The sequence below is a fragment of the Heloderma suspectum genome, chromosome 6, assembly GCF_057233095.1.
Source record: "Heloderma suspectum isolate Gila_16-S chromosome 6, 16-S_ref, whole genome shotgun sequence".
NCBI classification, from domain to species: Eukaryota; Metazoa; Chordata; class Lepidosauria; order Squamata; family Helodermatidae; genus Heloderma; species Heloderma suspectum.
Genome location: NC_139463.1, coordinates 119,395,315 through 119,417,350, shown reverse-complemented (window position 1 = coordinate 119,417,350; position 22,036 = coordinate 119,395,315). Strand labels below are relative to the sequence as shown.

At 45.6% G+C, this 22,036-nt stretch overlaps 1 pseudogene; it reads right to left on the bottom strand.

Annotated features, from left to right (window-relative positions):
- Window positions 1–10,484: 10,484 nt before the first annotated feature.
- On the bottom strand, window positions 10,485–14,096 carry LOC146342877 (Ig heavy chain V region 914 pseudogene; annotated as a pseudogene).
- Between the last annotated feature and the right edge of the window lie 7,940 nt (window positions 14,097–22,036).

The following is a 22,036-nucleotide window of genomic DNA, read 5'->3' as shown; positions in this document are numbered from 1 at the left end:
TGAGAGGAGGTGCTCAGCCCACTTGACGCTATGACAACAGCTGTGCCCCGATGCCCCATGGGAAAGGGGGGGAGTCTCCCTTCCTACTCCTTAAGTTCAGAGACTTGCTGCGCATTTCTCCAAACGGAGACCAACTGACGCTTAGAATCCCTGGTAGGCTGCTCCTTTGAGTTCCCCCTCCAGAACAACAAGATGGCTGCTGGTGGCAACAGCAGCTTCCCTAGTGGCACTGGCAGCAGTGGCTTCCCCAGTGACCCCCCCTCCCCCCCACAGAGCAAGGGCACAGGTAAGGAGCTAAGGGCTGGGCAGCATGTTGAGGGTGAAGCAGGATTCGGATGTCTGAATCCTGCTTCAGCTTCATAAGCCGAAGTGAGTCCCCTCGCCCCCGAATCAGTCTAAGCTGAATTGGGCCTGCCTCGGAAGCCCCAAAGCAGCCTCTGAGTCATATCAGGGGGTCCATTCACAGCCCTAATTCCAACCTGATCTAGTCATTTAGAGATCTAGGAATTCCTCCAAATCCTGCTATTTATGCAATTGTTCAGACTCCTCATACCAAATAGCAACCACACTATATCTTTGTATCTGCATAGTCATCTGAGATTCTGCATCTGACACAAATCTTTCTAGAAATACTACATCCAGGCTGTTAGTCTCATTTACAGCCATGTTGGACTTCACGTACAGATGTGCAGTCACCCGACTAGACATGGTGAAGAAAATCTCAGGGTAGAGTTACTGTGGTTTGGTATGTGAATTTCTCCTCGAGATCTTTACTCCTTTATGAAAGGGATGATGTTGCTTGGGGGAGGCAGCAGCCTAGTAGGTAGTCCTTTGGCCAACTTTGGAATCAAAGCAAAAGTAACAGGAGATCCTGGAGAAAGCCACAGAATATACAGTTAGGACACGGAATAATGGGCTCAAGTTACAGGAAGCCAGAGTCCGGCTGAACATCAGGAAAAACTTCCTGACTGTTAGAGCAACACGAAAATGGAATCAATTACTTGGGGAGGTAGTGGGCTCTCCCACACTGGAGGCATTCAAGACGAGGCTGGACAAGCATCTGTCAGGGATGCTCTGACTTGGATTCCTGCATTGAGCAGGGAGTTGAACTTGATGGCCTTGTAGGCCCCTTCCAACACTACTATTCTATGATTCTATGAATATATTTACAAAATGCAATTCCATTTTTAGGATTGGTGATCATCATTTTTAAGAAACGTAAGGTCCCAAACTTCAAACTTAGTCAGGTTGAAGGTTTTTCTCCTTAGCTTCCCATGTTTCGAATGCAAGGATGAATCCTAACCCACATCCATGACTGCATCATCCTGCTTTATCTGGAGTGGGTGAGAGCAAGCAGGAGATTGCCAGGTTTCTGAGCACCCTGCATTCAAATTCACAAAGCAGTTGAATTCTTAAGGTAAACAAATCAGTTTCACCAGAAACTGACCTAAGTCTGATGGGAGAATGTGGTATGTGTGCATTTGAATTCATGTTTCCTAGTGCATGAGTGTTATCGTCGGTGAAATTGATGTATTAGATAAATATATCCCCCCCCCACCCCATGTAGCATAGAATGAGTTTAGTACAGAAATAGAAATATAAGGCATTTAAGGCATATAAAGTTATGAAAAGCCTGCTAATCAATGTCTGCAGTAGCTTAGCAAGACAACAGGTTGCAGTAAGGCAGGAATGGGGCACTTGGCTTGGTTGAGGAGCCGGATGACCCCCACAGCCATCCCTCCCATGGGCCCCATGAGGCTGTATGGGAGGGGACATGCTGCACAGAGGGATCCCCACTATTATCTCCCTTCAATCCTTGAAGATAACAGCAGGGATACCTCTCTCTGTTAGCCCTGATGGAGCAGGGGAGGGGGGTTATGCCAAGGCCCCATGCACCAAATGGATTAGTCTAGTGGGCCAAATCAGCCAAAGTGCTGGAGATTCCCCATTCCTAAGGGAAGGACAGGAATTCTATCTTTAAATTCTTACTGCCAGTTATTGGCCTTCTGGGAGAAGCATTTCAACCTTCTAGAATGGGAAAAAACTGCAAAAAAATTAAAATAAAATCCAGGAAATGACCAAACAGTCAGTGGTTAGGAAAAGGGGATGGGGCCAGGGGAAGTGGGCATGGCCATCTGGGGAACCCAGAGGCCTAGATTTTGCCCCCAGGCCTGAGGTTCTGCACCCCAGTCCTAAACAGAGGAACCTACTGAGTACATCAGGGATGTGACCCTCTTGTGGTTAAGTCCGGAGTATATAAATATAGCAAGAGTGCAATCCCTTCGCCTTCATTGAGCAAAGTTGGTGTGTAGGGGGAGTCAGTGGAGAGAGGTCACTAGGTGAAGGGGGTGATAAATATGATATGAAGGGAAGGTGTGGGCAGATGGGAAGAGGTAGGAGTAAAAGGTGTAGTATCCAATCACATCAAACATCATGTCCTAGTGTCAAACTATATAAGTCAAAGGAAGATATTAGATGTTCTCACTGACCTCTGCTAGCAAAATACTGTAACTAGTAATGTATACATGGTATTTCTGTAATCTCGTATGTCAAGTTTTCACTGTGTGCTCTATCTTCTGTTATCTAGCAGTACAGTACCATCTTATTTCCACAATTATCTTGGATATGTTTGCTTTTTGTCAGTAAATGCTGTAAAATGTAACCTGTCTGTGCTCCTTTGTTTATAACTGAGATGTGGTGTTCAATCCAAAAAGCGGGAGGAAAACCCTGAGCCAGGTATTTCTCTGTGGGCCAGAGTTTAGGAACCTGTCTGAAACGGGACCTAAGTTTTTGAATCTCCTTTAGCTGTGACTGAATTACACAGTTAAAATTAACCCCTATAGTTGTCTTTGTTGTACACGTGAATGCAGAAATATGTAGAAGATGGAAGAGTGTTTGTGCTGATTTTTTGTAGCATATCCAAGGAGATACTCTTGGAAGAAAACAACAACAGAGATGTTTCATTCCAGGGGAAGCCCTAAAAGCCCCATTCACAGCAGTGCTGGGCTCTTTGCTTTTAGCTGGGCAGCAACTCCTGTACACTCAGGAAACTGTGCAACATCACGTGGTCTCCTGGGCATTCTAGGAAGCATTTCCAGCTTAAAAAACACTCTATAACAATGCCTGCAACACTGGAATAGAGGATGGAGCTTTTTAAAAGTAAATGGAACCTCTCCCCTTCCCCAGTGAGAAAATTATTTGAAATTCTTCCCCCCCCCAGCTACTGGGATATTAATTTTGCCCATACCCTGACCCACCCCCAGCCCCGACAGGCACACCCATACAAATTGCCAAAAATGACAGGCTCAACATTTTTGGCACACTACTAATCGTTATAGTTTTAATTATACTTTTTAAATAATACTTTTAATTCACATACACCTTTTTCGATATTAAAAATACTACACTGCTATACTTGCAGAGGCCAGAGAAACTGAGCCTGATGAGGTTATGGGGAGATGCAGGGAGGAGATGTGGAATCATTGTTCTGAGTTGAAGATGCCCATTTTTTATGAACATCTCATCTGTAGGGATGGCAGGACTCACCTGCATCCAGCTTTACCGGGCACTCGCTGAGCCACCGCCTGCCCATACCGGGCACTGCGTGAGCTTCTGGACAACCTGGTGAGCACCCAATGAAGCTGCAGGGCCATTCGCCCTTGTAGTGAGCCACCATTTTGTGCAACCGTGGCAGCTTAGGCTTTTCCGGGAAGCTCATGTTGCATAGTTGGTGGCTGTAGAGGGGCCATTTATGCAACATTTCTAGTCTCCGACAGTGTAAGATTCCATCCCTATTCATAAGTAATATTCCACCAGACTACATGGGGTTATAATCTGGGGTCCAGTGCTGCTATAGCTGTCATATCAGTGGATCTCCCCCCCACCCCCACGCCCCGAAAATCTGGCAGCAGAGGAACCCCTTTGTTCAAAGTGCAGGCCTCTGGCAGAGCTGCACATTCATGCATGGAAATGAGGTTCGGGTCTTCTTTTGTTTTCCAGTCTGATATTAAGCATGGAAGCAGGTCCTTGAGATCACCCCCCACTGTTAGCATGAACAAGCATCCTTCCATCAGGGTATCTGTTTTCAGGAGCAGGAGTCGCAATGTCACATGCTCTTGCCAAGGGGAAGCTGTATAAGCAAGTTCCTCTGTGTGGTAGAATGAGGAGTTTGTGGCTGCATAAGTAGCAAAGGGTCACCCAGATCCTTGAGGAGTTTCCTTTCCCACAAAAGAGTTTACTGGGACTACATCTACCACCATCCCCCCTTGGAAAGTGACTCTATTTTATCAATTACCACCAAACTCCATGGGTGGAAATTGATTCAAGTACCATCACCTATCCATGCCATCAGGGATGCTGTGATTTATAGTTCCAATGTGATCATCAGCAGACAAGGAATCTTTGCCATGCAACTAGAGCCCCTTCTACTAATGCTGTGTCCCCTTCTCTGCCCTGTGTAAGTTGGGAACGCTCTCCTGGTCAGGGGACAGTGAGGCGATATCTGAAGTGGCAGCAGTTGGTGGATGATCACCCACAAATGCTTTGGGGAAAATACTATTGGGGCAAAAACATTTATACTTTTGTATCTGAAGCAGGAACTCTATTTGGACATGGTTACAGATGGAGAGTTTTCCCAGCCCTACCTTGATATGATGAGGACTGATCCTGATAGCATCGCTTTCCCCTTTTATGATGTTCTTGTCTTGTTTTATTTAATCACATCCAGAGGACCATTTCTAGGCATGCAGGTGGAAACTTCATGGCCATCTCGCATGTCTTTTGCTAAGCTGTAAATCTCCCTTTTCTGCCACAACAGCTAAACAGGCAGCTTGCAGTTCATTCAGCTTCCAGCTGGATAAATGTGCTGATGGTTCCATACATGATGCATATAAGGCAGGGATGAGCAACCCATGGTTATAAGGCCTCATGTGGCCTATAGCCCACAGCCTAATTTCATGGGCCCCTCTGCAGCGGGGAGGGCCTTTGGGAACAGCCTCCTGTCCCTTCCATGGCAGCATGCTGGTAAGGAAGGGAGATGGAGAGAGAGAAATGTGGAGTGCGGTGGGAGAGGGAAAGAAAGAAAAGGAGGTGATGGGAAAAAGAAGAGGGGTGACACGCCTCTCTCTGGCTGTGGTGCTGCCAACCACTGGCTTTGTCTCACAGACCACAATCAACTCCCCCCTTTCCCCCCCAATGAGTGAACGGATCCCTCAACCCCAAAAAAGTGATCCCAACCCTGCTATAAGTTAACGTCTCTGCAGAGTCCAGCGGAATTGAGCATGATGACATTATGGGTGGATGCTGGGAGGAGTTCATGGAATAGTCATAGAATAGTAGGGTTGGGAGGGGCCTACAAGACCATCGAGTCCAACCCCGATGTGGGCTTGATGCTCTTCATGTCAACTACGGCTACCACATGAGGTTTCTGCCTATGCTAAAATGGTGCATTTGCAGCACTGATGGTGTTAGGCAAATGACTTGGTGGTGTGTTCTGCCTTCATTAAATACAAGTCACATGTAGAGGATACAGAAACTGAGGTAATTCAGCCCTTCTGAGCATCCTGGCGGATCACACTATCCATTACAATAATGGCATCCTTGACAAAAAATCCTTGGCTAGTGTCCTGAGACACCTAACTTTTGCATGTACACTGGAACCACTAAATGAGTGTAAAACATCATTGGTCATTTGTACGCAATTCACCCAGTGATTGGTTATTACTGATTGTTTGCATGTTTATAATGAGTAATATGTAATTTTATCAAATTAGTTAGAAAAGCAATTTTAAAAAATGATGAGGGGAGGGAAAGAAGAATCCCTACTATACCCTCCTCCCCCAAGTGTAAGCAATCCAATGGGTTTCTGTGTATTTTCTGATGGCACATTTTTTTTCTGGATAAGTTCTTTTTGAATGATTGCAATTCCAGAAGATCAAGATGCCAGTTGAACCAATGTGCTTACCTTTCTGCATGTGAAGCCTATGATGTAAAGTAAAAATGCAATGCACAAGTCTCTTTTCAAATCTGATTCCATACACAGTTGAGCCATTGCCGTAAGAGTCATAATTAGAGATGGGTGAACTGCCCCGTGCCCACCTCGTGCATCGTTTGCCAAACCCCCACCACTTGCCCAACCCTGACAGGTGTACGTGGCAAGCCGCCAGATGGTCTGTGAGTGCCTGGTGAGCGCCATGTGGTGTCCCACTTTCCCGTGAGCCGCCATTTTACACAAAATCGCAGGTAAGCCTTTATGGAAATTGCCATTTTGCATAAAATGGCAGCTATAAATAGCATGATTCTTGCAAAATTGCAGGCGTAAATGTTTAATTAGACCATTTACGTCTGCAGTATCAGGTAAATTGTGCGATGTATGGTCGTCCTTTTACGCAAAATGCCGATTTCCCTAAAGGCTTTCCCACAATTTTGTGCAAAATCACAGCTCGCATACAAGCTGGGAACATGCCGAGATGGGCAAGCTCGGGGGTCCATGAGCTGGCATGGGGGGGGGGGCGAGCTGGCAACAAATTGTCAAGCTCAAGCCTGTCAAGGAGAAGGCCTTATAGGACCAAAGTGGTGGTGGGAAATAGTTGATTTTACCTTGCATAGTTTCAGATGGTGTTTTAGTGTTTTAGGGTAGGAATTAGGAAAGAGCGTGGCATCTGGCCAGATTTACAAGCCAGACACCTGCAGGGAGGAAGAGATGTGGGCATACTAGGATCGAAGGCACCAGGGCAGAGACCTTATCAGGAGCTCAAGGCTGTAAAACAACTTAGCCTGCCAAGAGGCCAGCACAGCTGGGGAGGTGTGAAAAAGTCCAGCTCATCCTCCCTGAGGGGAGGGAGGGGGGATGAAAGGGTGAAGGACTGGGTTTGGGATGGGATAAATAGAGCCCTATAGCCACTCTTCTTTGTCTATTGGTTTCCATCTGGTCCAGGTGGAAGGTGTTGGGGCACTGGCATTAACTAAGGATCCTACTCAGAGGTGTGAGTAGACTAGGGTTAAGTAGGCTTTTTTTTGTTTTAGTCTGTGTTGGGTTTCCAAATGGGGGGTTGATATTTGGGGAAATTCTAAATTGTACTTTTCCTTGCCTCTCTTTTCATTCCCTTACTCCTTATGCATGAATAAACATCTACCTCAGAATCATTGCTGCTGCTATTTCTTTTCTGGGTCAGTGCTAAATTCAGGAGCTACTGTCTCCTCCTCAGGGAAGGGAGGGGGTTGGGTGTGCTTGCAGGCCAAGCTGAGCTGGTCTGGAGTGACAGGAGGGCTGTGCATCAAGGGGGGATGATTGAGCCTAGAGATCTGGCCTTCCTTTACAGAGCCCCAAGCTGGATTCCTCCAACATCCCTATAAACACATTCATATAGTGCTCTTTGGATATTTCATGTTCTGTGCTACACTGGTTTCCCATGAAACCAAAGAGGAACTAATTGAAAATGATGACATTATGAGCAGACGTAGGGAGGACGTGTAGCTTCACTGTTGTCAGTTGAAGTCAGCAAGCCTTTCCTACTCTTTAGTTTCAGACTTTGATTGCCTTATATGCTAGGATTTGTGGCATCATGCAAATGTTACTGGCATGCCTTCTTTAGAGGGAAGTCACTGGTTGAAGTTGAAGAATTCAAAGGCCATGAAAGAATTAAGCTCAGTTTCAGGCCCTGCGAGTTAGTCATGGAAATGATGAGGCTCTTGATCAGTTTTCTAATGATCGTCCCTGCATGTAAGAGGGGGGGGGGAATCCAATTTTCCCCATAAGTTGACATGTCAAGTGATTTCTGTGCACTTTTGTCAAGCTTCTTCTTAATTTCTTGTCCTTTTCCATGCCCTCTTTCTATGAATGCAGGCATTTCCTCCCAGATTACTATTACAGAGTCAGGTGGTGCTGTGAAGAGGCCAGGAGAGACTCTCCAACTGATCTGTACAGTGTCTGGATTTTCTGTCAGAAGTGAAGGGGTGCATTGGGTCCATCAGCCATCAGCAAAGGGATTGGAATGGACTGGAGGTGTCTGGGGCAATGGTGCTGTTTACTATAGCCGTGCACTCAAAAACCGGATCACCATCACAAGAGACACCTCAAAAAACCAGGTGTCTCTGCAGCTGACCAGCCTGAAGCCTGAAGATACAGCCATGTACCACTGTGTGAGATACACAGTAAAAAGCTGCTTTGCAGAGGCAGTTCAATCACTACTCTTCCTGAAAACCAGGCATTAGTCATTTATGGGTTTGTGCGCAACAGCTGGAAACAAGACACTTTTCTTTATACGTTCTGTTTCTTCAAACACATGGCGTCTCACATTGTTGATAGTGCAACACTGTTCCTTTTTTAAAAAGCTAGAATTAGAAACAGAAAATTGGAAGCAGGGCTCCTTTAAAACAACAACAACAACACATCTCTTAGGCTGCTGTCCAAGTGTAACTTAGAGTAAGTTACACTTCCCTCAGTGTAACTAATGCTCTATTCTCGTTCAGGAGTACAGGCAGGTAGCACAGAATTGCAGGGATGGCATCAGAGTGTAGCAAGGGTGTAGCAATGATCAATAGTGGAATATCAGTAATTCCTGATTGATTCCCCCCCAATACTGTTAAGAGAGAACCACACCTGTAACTTATTGAGAAGAAAGGGAGCACATATTTTAGAAGGACTTGTAGATAAATGTTTGAATTGACCTCCATTGAAAAATATTATGTCTGAAATTATCTCTTCCCCCCTTTTTTCTATCTGGTTCCAGAGATGGAATCATTTCTGTAAAACAGACCCAATTATCAACCTGGTTTGAAACTGTTATAGATTTGTCAGAATGATACAGATACATGCCTGATTCTTAATGTCTGATTCCTAGAGCTCCCTGGCACTGTGAGAGCTCCCTCATCCTGAATGGTATTATGGTATTAACCCTATGTGTTAGAATATTTGATGCATCACGTCACCTACCTGTTTGGTTTGAAATCTTCCCTTCTGCACATGGAGTACAATCATAACAGCAAAATTTCTCCCCTTCCCTATTTCTCTTTTGATAACCTGGGTTGCAGGAGTCACTACAGACAGAAAGGGGGAGGATCTATCCAATAAGATGAAGAACATTTAGGATGGAAGACATTAGAAACATTTTTTTTTAGAAAAAATCATTAACTCACACACAAATAAAGCAGTGATCACTCACTTATGTGAATAAGATTCACATGTACAAATATGTAACTGTTCTAAAATATTATGAAAAGCTCAGATATTTTGGAACTTTGTATCTCTTCCATGTGATATATCACAATGACTTCTTTACAGAGCCTAACCACCCATGTCATGGTCAATTTAGGAAGCAAAGGATATTCCTGATTCTAGCTCCCACTTCACACATTATCTTAATAGTGTGCCCATTGTGACTATTCAATACCATAGAATCCACACTTGATTAAAGCTCCAATTAATTGTGTCTTTATTAATGATTAATACTTTTCCTTCAAGAGCATTGGCAAATAGCGTTGCCCTTATTTTCACCGTAGTCTACGTAAATCTTTACGTAGACTACAGGGACCAAATAAGGAACGCGAATGGCGGCTCCCTATGGGGGCCGCCACTAGCGTACGCGCTTTTTTTTTTTTAAGTCACCCGTGATAGGCTACGTGACGATTAACGTAGCCTATCATGGCTGACTTTGCAGATCTAGCCATGACAGGCTACGTAAATCGTTACGTAGCCTATCACGGGGCTTTTCTTCTTCTTCTTCTTTTGAAGTTCATGGCCGGGGAGACGGGGCGCTTCTCCCCAGCCTGAATTTCGGCCGGGCGAGGCGGGAAGCCTCCCCCCCACCGCGAAAAAACTGCGAGACCAGGTAAGTGACTTTCGTACATCCCTAGTCACAACTAGTCTGGACCACGGCGGAGGAGAACAGAAGACAGCCTTTTGCTTCCCCCCTACTTGAGCGTTTCACTTTGAATACATCTCTGACTACTCCTGCTTTAAAAACAACAACTACATAGGTGGGGTGTTTGCTTCAAGACTGTGTTGCCTGGGAAGAAGCATGCAGAGCTTGCAAGAATTGTTGTTGTTGTTGTTGTTCAGTCGTTCAGTCATGTCCGACTCTTCGTGACCCCATGGACCATAGCAAGCCAGGCCTTCCTGTCCTGCGCTCTCTCCCGGAGTGTGCTCAAGTTCATATTCATTGCATCGGTGATGCTATCTAGCCATCTCATCCTCTGCCGTCCCCTTCTCCTTTTGCCTTCAGTCTTTCCCAGCATCAGGGTCTTTTCCAGAGAGTTTTCTCTTCACAGCTTGCAAGAATAACCCCGTCTAAAAGGTTGGAGGATCCCAGGATGCATTTCTCTGTTTCCAGTTCTACCTTTCACACCATCAAGAATGTAGCACCATGAACTGTGTGACTCTGTGCCTGAGGAAAGAAACAAGGACCAATGATCTCATCTCAAGCTGCTGCACACAAACCCATGAGTGACTCATGCCTCTTTTTCAGGAAGTTTTTGTACTACCTCTCCTACACATTCCTCACTGTGTCTCTCGCACAGTAATACATGGCCGTGTCTTCGGACACCAGGGCACTCAGTTGCAGGAACACCTGGCTTGTCGAGGTGTCTCTCGTGATGGTGATCCGATTTCGGAGGGCACTGTTGTAGTAAGTGCTTCCACTGCTCCAGATAGCTCCAGCCCACTCCAGTCCCTCTCCTGGAGGCTGACGGACCCAGCTGACATGGTTGCTTGTGAGCGAAAATCCAGACACCTTGCAGGTCAGGCGGAGGGTCTCCCCTGGCCTCTTCACACCCCCACCAGACTCTGTGAGGGTAATTTGGGAGGAAATGACTGCACAGACAGAAAAGGACCATTAAGGATGAAAAAAATTAAAAGAAGAAGAAACATGGAAAAAATTCAGGGAACCATCATTGAAATGTGTACAGAAGGGAAATGGGAGTTTTTCTTACATGCAGGGAAGGTCAATAGGAAACTGATCACAAGCCTGAGGTCCATGCCTGATCGTTGCCACCAACTGCAAGGGCCTGACAGTGAGTGGAATTCTACGGAGGCTTTTGAATTATCCATCCCTGTCCTGTAACTTCCCTTTAAAGAAGGCCACACTAGAAACATTTGCATAATGCCAGAAATGGTACGAATATAGGACAGAGTCTCAAACTGCACAAGTACGGGTGAGAAAAGCAGACCCATATGCCCAACTTGTGCCCATGACATAATCTTGCTCAGTTTCCCTACCCTCTACAATGGGAAGTCTTTTTTATTATTCGTGTTTAAAATTGCAGAGATACATGTGTGTCTCTGTGTTGTGCTGTTTGCTTAAGATCCTGTGGAGATGGTTTTTATATTGTATATATTGTATTTCGAGGTTTTTAAACTTTGTAAACAATCCAGACAGCTTTGGTTATTGTGCAGTATGGAAATGTAATCAAGGAATGAAATGAATTCAAAAGAAGTATAATCCATGGAATGTGTGTGTGTGTGTGTGTGTGTGCGTGCACAATGTCAATGGCTTTAGATTTTCAGGTAAACGCTTGAAGAGGCCCTAGATATTGCACTGTACTCTTGAACAAAATGATTCCTGAATACATGAATCTGCACATTTGTTCAACTGGCACCTGGAATTGCCTTTTCACTGGTTTTGGCACAAGGTGTGGAGTTCTGGGCAAGGAAATAGTATAAGGGATATCTACAAATTTCCATCCTCTTTGCCTCTAAATCAGGGGTGGTCAACCTTCGGCCCCTGAGGGTGGCATGTGGCACTAGTGGAGGTTCAGGGGGTAAAATGCCAGCACGGGACATGATTGGATCAGGAGGGAGGCTGGTTATGTGCTTCTTCTCTTTCCCACCATTCTCTCTCTCTCTCTCTCTCTCTCTCTCTCTCTCTCTCAATCTCAATCTCAATCTCAATCTCTCTGTGGCTGATTGGCAATGGGGAGCACGGTGGGAGGTGCACAATGGGGCAGGTGCAGTTTGGTGCTTGGAGCAGCTGAGAAGCATGTCGATAGGAGAGCTTCTCAGCTGTTCCATGTGCCAATTCAAGGGGCAGTAGGGAGAAGATGTGTGTGAAGGGATCACAGTGTGTGCCATCCTGCTGTTTGCCTCCCTCTTCTGCTCAGCTGGATGGCCTTGGAAATGGAATGCTCAACAGCTGTTACAGGCCCGATCTGCAGGAGAGGGGTGGCGATCAGCTGAGGAGCAAGGAGGAGGGCATGTGGGTAACACCGTATGCTATGTATTTCCCTGTGTTTGCCTGCATGAGGGGTGAGGTGTCTGACTGTGTGGGTGGGTTGATATCACAGAGAAAGAGGAGGAAAGTGAGGGTGTATTTCCGAATCAGTTTTTCCTATGCCCCTAACCCTGCCATTATCACTTCTCGAATTTGCCTTTTCCGTGCAGTAGGGGCTGCTGCTGGAGAAAAAAGAATGTAATCTCAGGGAGGTGTGACCCCCCCCCCCCGATCTCTCCCCTGCTTTGTATTCATGATATTAAAGTCATTGCAGTGCCCTCTATTATTCTAAAGGCTTGATTGTGAAGCAGAGAAACCTGGCTTAAAGGAAGTCTTTTGATTTCTTGTATGGCCCAGACCTCTATCCCCAAACCTTTGCTTTCCACTCATTATTTTAAAGTTACTTTGGGCACTTCAGTTTGCCCGTTCTGCAGTGCCCACCTCCTCTAGCAGACACATGTGGGTTCAGAGATGAGTGTATTTGTATTATTTTCTGGGTCAGGGATACAACCCCAACCTTTGTTTCAGACTCATGATCTTTCAGTTACCTTGCCTCAGTTGGCCTGTTCTCTGTAATGGGTTGTTTTTGTGGAGAAGAACCTTTGACCCCACCTAACATTTGTCGCACTGCCTTCTAACCCGGGTGCCCAGATGTGCACCAGGCACCACTGCACACTCTCATGCACACGCGCCCGCCCACCCGCCCACCCGCACATGCACACACACACAGGCAGACACGCTAATTGATGGGGATGGAGCCATGGACTCCCACAGGAATGAACCATTGCCACAATTTCCTTGAATGGCCTTCTTTTCAACTGTGCAACAGCTTAAGTCAGATTAAGGGTCAACTAAGGTGTCTTCCTCCATTGAACATACAATTCCTAGACATCTGCTATCCGTTGTCAATTCGGTTTCCACTTCTGCTTTCTTCCACCACTTGTGGTTTCTGCTGCTTTCAATTTCTGAGCATTTTCTACTTCATCCCTAGACAGTGGAACATGATTGCCATCTTCAGGTTTTATCCCCCTATGCTCAGACAACAGAAGGCCTTATCCTTACGATCATTTTTTAAATTACCCCAAACTGGCTTCACATCACTGTGTCTTTGACTTGCACTGTAGTAGTCAGCTGTGTCTTCTGACTGCACATTACTGCGTATCGGACTTTATTTCATTTCATTTATGGCATATTTATACCTCCCAATAGCCGAAGCTCTCAAGGCTGTTAACAAAAATTAAAACCCTTGAATGTACAATATCATATATATTATAAATAGCATTTATATAGAAAGATATGAACAGAGAGCACACAAACATCTATATATCTCTTTCTGCAACTCTATATCTAGGTCAGGAGATAAGTGTAAAGCAGCACAACAGCAAAGCAACAACGTGGCTTGTTTAACGGAAGCCATTAAATATCCACCATGCATCACATTCAGACCCCCGCCCCCCAATTTCCATAATGTTAGTTCAGGCGGCACATAAAGAAGATGTTTGACAATCAGGAATATGCACTTCCACTAATGTGATTTATTTACTGAATGTAAAAATGGGGGGGGGGCGAGAAAAACGGATGTCATATGCAATATGTTGGGCAAAATGACAACGGATCTAGCAGCAAAATTCTGTAACCACAAACGTGTGATTCAACAAAAAATCTAGAGCAGCCTTCTGCAAGACATTCCAGCTGTCCTGCACATCGTCTCTCTGAGGTACAACTGCTTCCAAGGGAACAGACAAAAGACACTGGCATGCTGGACAAAAGGGAAACCCGCTGTATCTACAGACTTAGAATCCTTAGTCCAATGGCCTTAATCCAGAGGACAATTGTCAGCATTTTACCAATCGTACCTCTGTGTTCTCCGAAGGAATTGTCATCTCCAGGCATTCCAGACCGCCACTCCTGGTATCCCTTTAACAGCACAGCTCCTGATGAGGGAGGATTCCCAAACCTTTAAGTTTTTTGGTGTGGTGGTGCTAGTGGAGTGTGTGTGTGTGTGTGTGTGTGGGGGGGCTTACATACATACACCCTCCCCCCCCCACACACACATTTTTGGAGCCATAGCAATGAAACATATATAAAACCACAGCACATTTACAACCCTTTTCATATATTTCCTGGGGGTCAAACTGCATATCCTTTGGGGAAGAGTTTCCTAAATTTGGGACACTGCCGAGGAGGCCCTGTTCCTTGTGTCCATCACTCTAACTGATGGTAGGGGCAGGACAGCAAGCATGGCCTCTGATATTGTTGAAAAGCACGAGCTGATTCATATGGGTGAACTGATATGTTGCAGACATTGTTCCTCCACAACTCAGAGGAGGACCAGATGCTTCCCATGCAGACGGTCCAAAGTTCAATCCATTTAGATGGGGAGCAGGCCAGAGAAAGACTTCTGCCCTGCCTGCAGCTGCGCAGAACCATGTCACAACTAGCCTGGCCCTCACCTTTGTGGGAGACATGAGTTACATTGTGTGGAACTGAAGACAGCCTTTTGTTTCCCCTGCTGCTTTGAGCGCTGCACTTTGAATACATCTCTGACAACTGCTACTTTAAAAACTAGAACCAGGTGGGGCATCTGCATCAAGGCTGTGGTGCCTGGGAAGAAGCATTCAGACCTTGCACAAATACCCCAACACACTTTGTTGCCGAAACCAGCTATTATCTAGCCAAGTGGGGTAAAGTTTCCTGGGAAGGTGATCCGGGCATACTTTCTCGATACAGACTGGGATCTGTGCATTCTTGATCTACGAATTCATATCTAGTTTACCCTAAAATCAGATGGTAGGATTAGGATTATAGTTACATTGGGAGAAGGCTTGACAGCTGTTGCTTCCTCCCTCATTTTAGCATTTTCATTACACAAAATTTGATGATCCTGCAAGCAATTCTATGCTTGAAATTCCACCTTTGTACATGAGGAATGATGTGGCACTTTGAATTGTGTGCATCTGTGCACAATTACCCAAATGGCAATTCCCCCACCTGACTGGAATTAGCTATCTATGTTTGTGGGTAGTTCATCAACTTGCATCAGGATGTGGTTTCTTGATCCTAATCGTTCTGCACACATCCCAGTTCTATGAGATCACATCAAGTGCTAGCCTAAGCTTGGGTAGGATTAGCACCTTAGTTTCATTATGGGAAGTGTACAAGTGATACATTACTTCCCTTGCCTTAGAAAATACAGTCTAAAACCTTTTGAGGATCCCAGGATGCATTTCCCTGTTTCCAGTTCTACCTTTTACACCACCAAGAATATAGCACCATGAACTGTGCGCCTCTGTGCCTGAGGAAAGAAACAAGGACCAATGATATCATCTCAAGCTGCTGCAAACAATCCTATGGATGACTCATGCCTCTTTTCAGGAAGTGAAGTTTTTGTACTGCCTCTCCTACACTTCCCCAACTGTGTCTCTTGCACAGTAATACATGACCATGTCTTCAGATCTCAGGACATTCAGTTGCAGGAACACCTGGCTTGTGGAGGTGTCTATCTCTCGTGAAGGCAATCCAAATTTGGAGGGCACTGTTATAGGCACTGCTTCCACTGCCCCAGATGACTCCAGGCCACTCCAGTCCCTTTCCTGCAGGCTGACAGACCCAGTGCACTCCATAGCTTGTGAGAGAAAATCCAGACACCTTGCAGGTCAGGCGGCGGGTCTCCCCTGGCAACTTCACACCCCCACCAGACTCTGTGAGGGTAATTTGGGAGGAAATGTTTGCAGAGAAAGAAAAACACAGACACAGAAAGGATGACAAAACTTCTTGAAAAAGAACTGAAGAAGAAACACGGAGAAATTACACAGAGAAGTCATTGAATTGTCTACAGAGGGGAAATTGCAGTTTTTCTTACATGCAGGGAAAGCCAATAGGAAAGTGATGAAAAGCCTGAGTTCCATGCCTGATAGCTGCCACCAACTGCAAGGGCCTGAAACTGAGCTGATTTCTGCAGAGGCGCTTCAATTATTCACCCCTGTCCTGTAACTTCCCTTTAAAGAATGCCACACTAGAAACATTTGCATAATGCCAGACATGCTACGAATATAAGAGTCTCAATCTGAAGAACTATGACTGGTTTGAACTGAGAACAGCCATCCCACATGTCCAGCTTGTGCCCATAACATAATCATGCTCAGTTTCCCTGCCCTGTACAAGGGGAAGCCATTTTTTCTTATTAATTTTTGTTCAAAACTGCTGAGACATGTGTGTCTTTTTGTTGTGCTGTTTGCTTAAAACTGTATGCAAATGGGTGTTATACTGTGCATAATGTGCTTCAAGGGTTTTTATTCTTTTTTAAATTGCTCAGACCCCTTCAAGGATCACTGCCTTGTTGTGGCGAAGGGGCTTGCGTAACTCAGTGAAGCCATAAGCTATGCCGTGCAGGGCCACCCAAGATGGACAGGTCATGGCAGAGAGTTCTGACAAAATGTGGTCCACTGGAGAAGGAAATGGCAACCCACTCCAGTATTCATGCCAAGAAAACCCCATGGAACGTATCACAAGGCTAAAAGAGATGACACCAGAAGATGAGACCCTCAGGTCGGCAGGTGTCCAATATACTACTGGGGAAGAGCAGAGGGAATTTCCAAGTAGCGCCAGAAAAAGTGAAGTGGGTGGGCCAAAGCCGAAAGGACACTCAGTTATGGATGTGTCTGGTGGTGAAAAGAAAATCTGATGCTGTAAAGAACAATATTGTTTAGGAACCTGGAATTTCAGATCAATGAATCAAGGTAAGCTGGAGGTGGTCAAACATGAGATGGAAAGATTGAACATCGACGTCTTGGGAATCAGTGAACTAAAATGGACAAGCATGGGCAAATTTAATTTAGGTGACCATTATATCTACTACTGTGGGCAAGAATCCCTTAGAAGAAATGGAGTAGCACTCATAGTCAACAAAAGGGTGGGAAAAGCAGTACTGGGGTACAATCTCAAAAATGATAGAATGATCTCAGTACGAATCCAAAGCAAACCATTCAACATCACCGTAATTCAAGTCTATGCCCCAAACACTGATGCCAAAGAAGGGGAGGTTGATCAGTTCTATGAAGACCTACAACACCTTCTAGAATTAACACAAAAAAAAGATGTCCTCTTCATCATAGGGGATTGGAATGCGAAAGAAGGAAGTCAAGAAATCATTGGGAAAACAGGCAAACATGGCCTTGGTGTACAAAATGAAGCAGGACAAAGGCTAATAGAGGTTTGCCAAGAGAACACGCTGATCATAGCAAACACTCTTTTCCAACAGCACAACAGGCGACTCTACACATAGACATCACCAGAAGGTCAATATCGAAATCAGATTGATTATGTCCATTGCAGCCAAAGATGGAGAAGCTCTATACAGTCAGTAAAAACAAGACCTGGAGCTGACTGTGGCTCAGATCATGAGCTGCTTCTTGCAAAATTTCAGCTTAAATTGAAGAACGTAGGGAAAACCACAAAACCATTCAGGTATGACCTAAGTCATACCCCTGATGAATATACAGTGGAGGTGACAAATAGGTTTAAGGGATTAGACCTGATAGACAGAGTGTCTGAGGAACTATGGACGGAGATCTGTAAGACTGTTCAGGAGGCAGCAACGAAATCCATCCCAAAGAAAAAGAAATGCAAGAAAGCAAAGTGGCTGTAGTGTCTGATGAAGCTTTACAAGTAGCTGAGGAAAGAAGGGAAGCAAAAAGCAAGGGAGAAAGGGGAAGATATATCCAACTGAATGCAGAGTTCCAGAGAATAGCAAGGAGAGACAAGAAGGCCTTCTTAAATGAACAATGCAAGGAAATGGAGGAAAACAACAGAATGGGAAACACTAGAGATCTCTTCAAGAAAATCGGAGATCTGAAGGGAACGTTTTGTGCAAAGACAGGCATGATAAAGGACAAAGAAGGCAGGGACCTAACAGAAGCAGATGAGATTAAGAAGAGGTGGCAAGAATACACAGAAGAACTATACAGGAAAGATCTTAATGTCCCTGATATCCATGATAGTGTGGTCACTGAACTTGAGCCGGACATCCTCGAGAGTGAAGTCAAGCGGGCCTTAGGAAGCATGACTAACAACAAAGCTAGCGGAGATGACAGTATTCCAGCTCAGCTATTTAAAATCCGAGAAGATGATGTTGTTAAAGTGCTGCACTCAATATTCCAACAAATTTGGAACACTCAGCAGTGGCCACAAGACTGGAAAAGGTCAATTTACATTCCAGTTCCAAAGAAGGGCACCACCAAAGAGTGTTCAAACTACCGCACAATTGCGCTCATTTCACATGCCAGCAAGGTGATGCTCAAAATCCTACAAGCTAGGCTTCAGCAGTATGCGAACCGAGAACTACCGGAAGTACAAGCGGGGTTTCGAAGAGGCAGAGGAACTAGAGATCAAATTGCGAACATTTGCTGGATCATGGAGAAAGCAAGAGAATTCCAGAAAAATGTCTATTTCTGCTTCATTGATTATGCTAAAGCCTTTGATTGTGTGGATCACAACAAACTGTGGAAAATTCTGAAAGAGATGGGAGTACCAGACCACCTTACCTGTCTCCTGAGAAACCTGTATGAAGGTCAAGAAGCAACAGTAAGAACCAGAGATGGAACAACCAATTGGTTCCAGATTGGCAAAGGAGTACGACAAGGCTGCATATTGTCGCCCTGCTTATTTAACTTATATGCAGAGTACATCATGAGAAACGCTGGGTTGGATGAATCACAGGTCAGAATTAAGATTGCCGGGAGAATTATCAACAACCTCAGATACGCAGATGATACCACCCTAATGGCAGAAAGCAAAGAGGATCTAAAGAGCCTCTTGTTGAGTGTGAAAGTGGAGAGTGCAAAAGCTGGTTTGAAATTCAACATTAAAAAAACTAAGATCATGGCATCTGGCCCCATCACTTCCTGGCATATGGAAGGGGAAGACATGGAAGCAGTGACAGATTTTATTTTATTGGGCTCCAAGATCACCACAGATGGTGACTGTAGCCGTGAAATTAAAAGATGTTTGCTCCATAGGAAGAAAGCTATGGCACACCTAGACAGCATTGTAAGAAGCAGAGACATCACCTTGCTGACAAAGGTTCGTCTAATCAAAGCTATGGTTTTCCCAGTAGTAATGTATGGCTGTGAGAGCTGGACTATAAGGAAGGCTGAGCGCCGAAGAATTGATGCTTTCGAACTGTGGTGCTGCAGAAGACTCTTACGAGTCCCCTGGACTGCAAGGTGGTCCAATCAGTCCATCCTAAAGGAAATCAACCCTGAGTGCTCATTGGAAGGACAGATACTGAAGCTGAAGCTGAAATATTTTGGCCACCAAATGCGAAGAGAAAACTCTCTGGAAAAGACCCTGATGGTGGGAAAGTTTGAAGGCAAAAGGAGAAGGGGACGGCAGAGGATGAGATGGCTAGATAGCATCACTGATGCAATGAATATGGACTTTAGCACACTCCAGGAGAGAGCGCAGGACAGGAAGGCCTGGCGTGCTATGGTCCATGTTGTCAAGAAGAGTCGGGCATGACTGAACGACTGAACAACAAGAACAAAACCACTCAGAGAGCTTTGGTACAGTCCATTGTACAGTATAGAAATGTAATTAAGGAATGAAAAGAATTCAAAAGTAGTATAATCCATTGAGTGTGTGTGTGTGTTCTTTATGGCAATGGCTCTGTTTTTTCATGGAAACACTGGAAGAGGGCCCTATGTATTGCATTGTACCCTTACATGATGGGACCCCTGAATAGAAGAATCAGCACATTTGTTCTACTGGCATCTTGAATTGCCTTTTTATTACTGGCTGTCGCCCAGGGAGTGGTGTTACGGGTAGCAAAAGAGCATGAGGGATCTCCACATGGTTCCATCGGCCTTGCCTCTAAAGCAGGAGTGGGCAACCTTTGGCCCTTGAGGGTGGCATGTGGCACAAAGTGGAAGTTCAGGGGGTAAAATGTCAGCACTGGACATGATTGGATCAGGAGGAAGGCTGGTTCTGTGCTTCTCCTCTCTCCCACCCTTCTCTCTCCCTCTCTCTCTCCCTCTCTCTTACACACAAACACACACATACACACATGCAGACCTGTTCCCCATCATGCACCCCCAGTCCCTAGCTGATTGTTTAATGGGGGCCAGGTGGGCAAAACAGTTGATGCCTTTGCCACTTGCAGTAGCACCACAAAAAACCAAGAACCTGCAAGGAAGGAAGGAAGGAGGGAGGGAGGGAGGGAGGGAGGGAGGGAGGGAAGGAAGGAAGGAAGGAAGGAAGGAAGGAGCTCTGCTCTAACCCCTGCCATTGGTGAACCTGACCTTGATTAAACTGTTGGAGAAGTTCTCTTCCATCTGGAGAAATTCAGCGCAATTGCACCCTGCTGGCTGCCCATGATTTCCCTGTCACCAGTAGGCTGGAGAGATTGGAGAGACCATTTGTGCACAGCGCTATTTTATAGGCAAAAATAAAGAGCCCCTCAGCCCGGTGAGCGGTGCAGAGAGCAGAGTTTGGTAGATTTTACTGCTGGTTCAACAGCAGCAGGGTGCAGTGCCTGTTCTGAGCACTGAGATGGGCAGACAGAGGGAGGCAGCCAGAGCAGGCTTGCAGGATTCCCGGTCCTGGTGTTTGTTCATCTGTTCAGATCTAGATAAACAGGTGGGTACAAGGAAGGCTGTCCTCCCGTTGAGAGAAGTGACGCTAGGCAGAGGCAGTGGGAGCAGTGCAGGGGATCTGGATGGTGCATGTTTCTCTGGTCTGCAAGTGATGCTTCTTTTTACTGCTGCCTGTGTGTGTGTGTCTGTGTTTTGGAGAGAGAGAGAGAGAGAGATTGAGAGATTGAGAGAGAGAGAGAGAGAGAGAGAGAGAGAGGAGCGGTAATTCCATACCACCACCCCAATAAATCAGTGAGGCCGATCCCGCTTTGCCTTGAACGAGTGAGCGAGAGAGCATCTTTTCTCTTCCAATCATGCCAAACACTCTTATTTTCCTTGGATCTGTTGTGAGGCAGTGAATCTGCAGCCTTGATGTGCGTATATTTGACAGTGGGCAGGAGGAGGCAGGGGGCGGGTATCCCATAACTAATGCTTTCCTTTAGCTTATATTTATACCCAAGTTTGTTCTTGTTGTTGTTGTTCAGTCGTTCAGTCATGTCCGACTCTTCGTGACCCCATGGACCATAGCACGCCAGGCCTTCCTGTCCTCCGCTCTCTCCTGGAGTGATACCCAAGTTTAACATTTATTTAATAAAGCGTAGTAGCAAGAGTGTTGGACTGGGAGCTGGGAGATCCAGTTTCTAATGCCCACCTGGTCATGGAAGCTCACTGGGTCACACTGGGAGGATAAATAGACTCTCAGCTGAACCCACCTCACAGGGTTGTTTTTGGGAGGGTAAAATGGAGAGGCAGAGTGTAATGTCATCCACCTTGGGTTCCTTGCAAGAGGAAAAAAGGTAGGATATAAATGCAATATATGATTAAATAAATAAATGAATGAATCCTTCCGAACTTTAACTATTCGGGTGTCCTGGGTTTGTTTCTGCTGCATTCATTCTGAGAATGGCCACATCCCCACAGCAGTCATTTTGTGGTGGTCCTCGTGATGCTTCTTCAGCATTCCCAATGAGCTAGGGATGTACGAAACTCTTACCTGGCTCCATGCCAGGCAATCCGCGCTGGGGGGGAGGCGCTCTGTCCCTCCTGCCGGAATACTCCCCGGCTGGCTCTGCTCCGCTCCGTAATTACTTACGTAGCCTATCATGGCCATTCAAAACAGGTTAATGGCAGCCGCAGACACGGCCGCCATTCGTGGAGCACCGGAATGGCTGACAAAGGTAGGCTCCGTTCCAGGCCCATTTC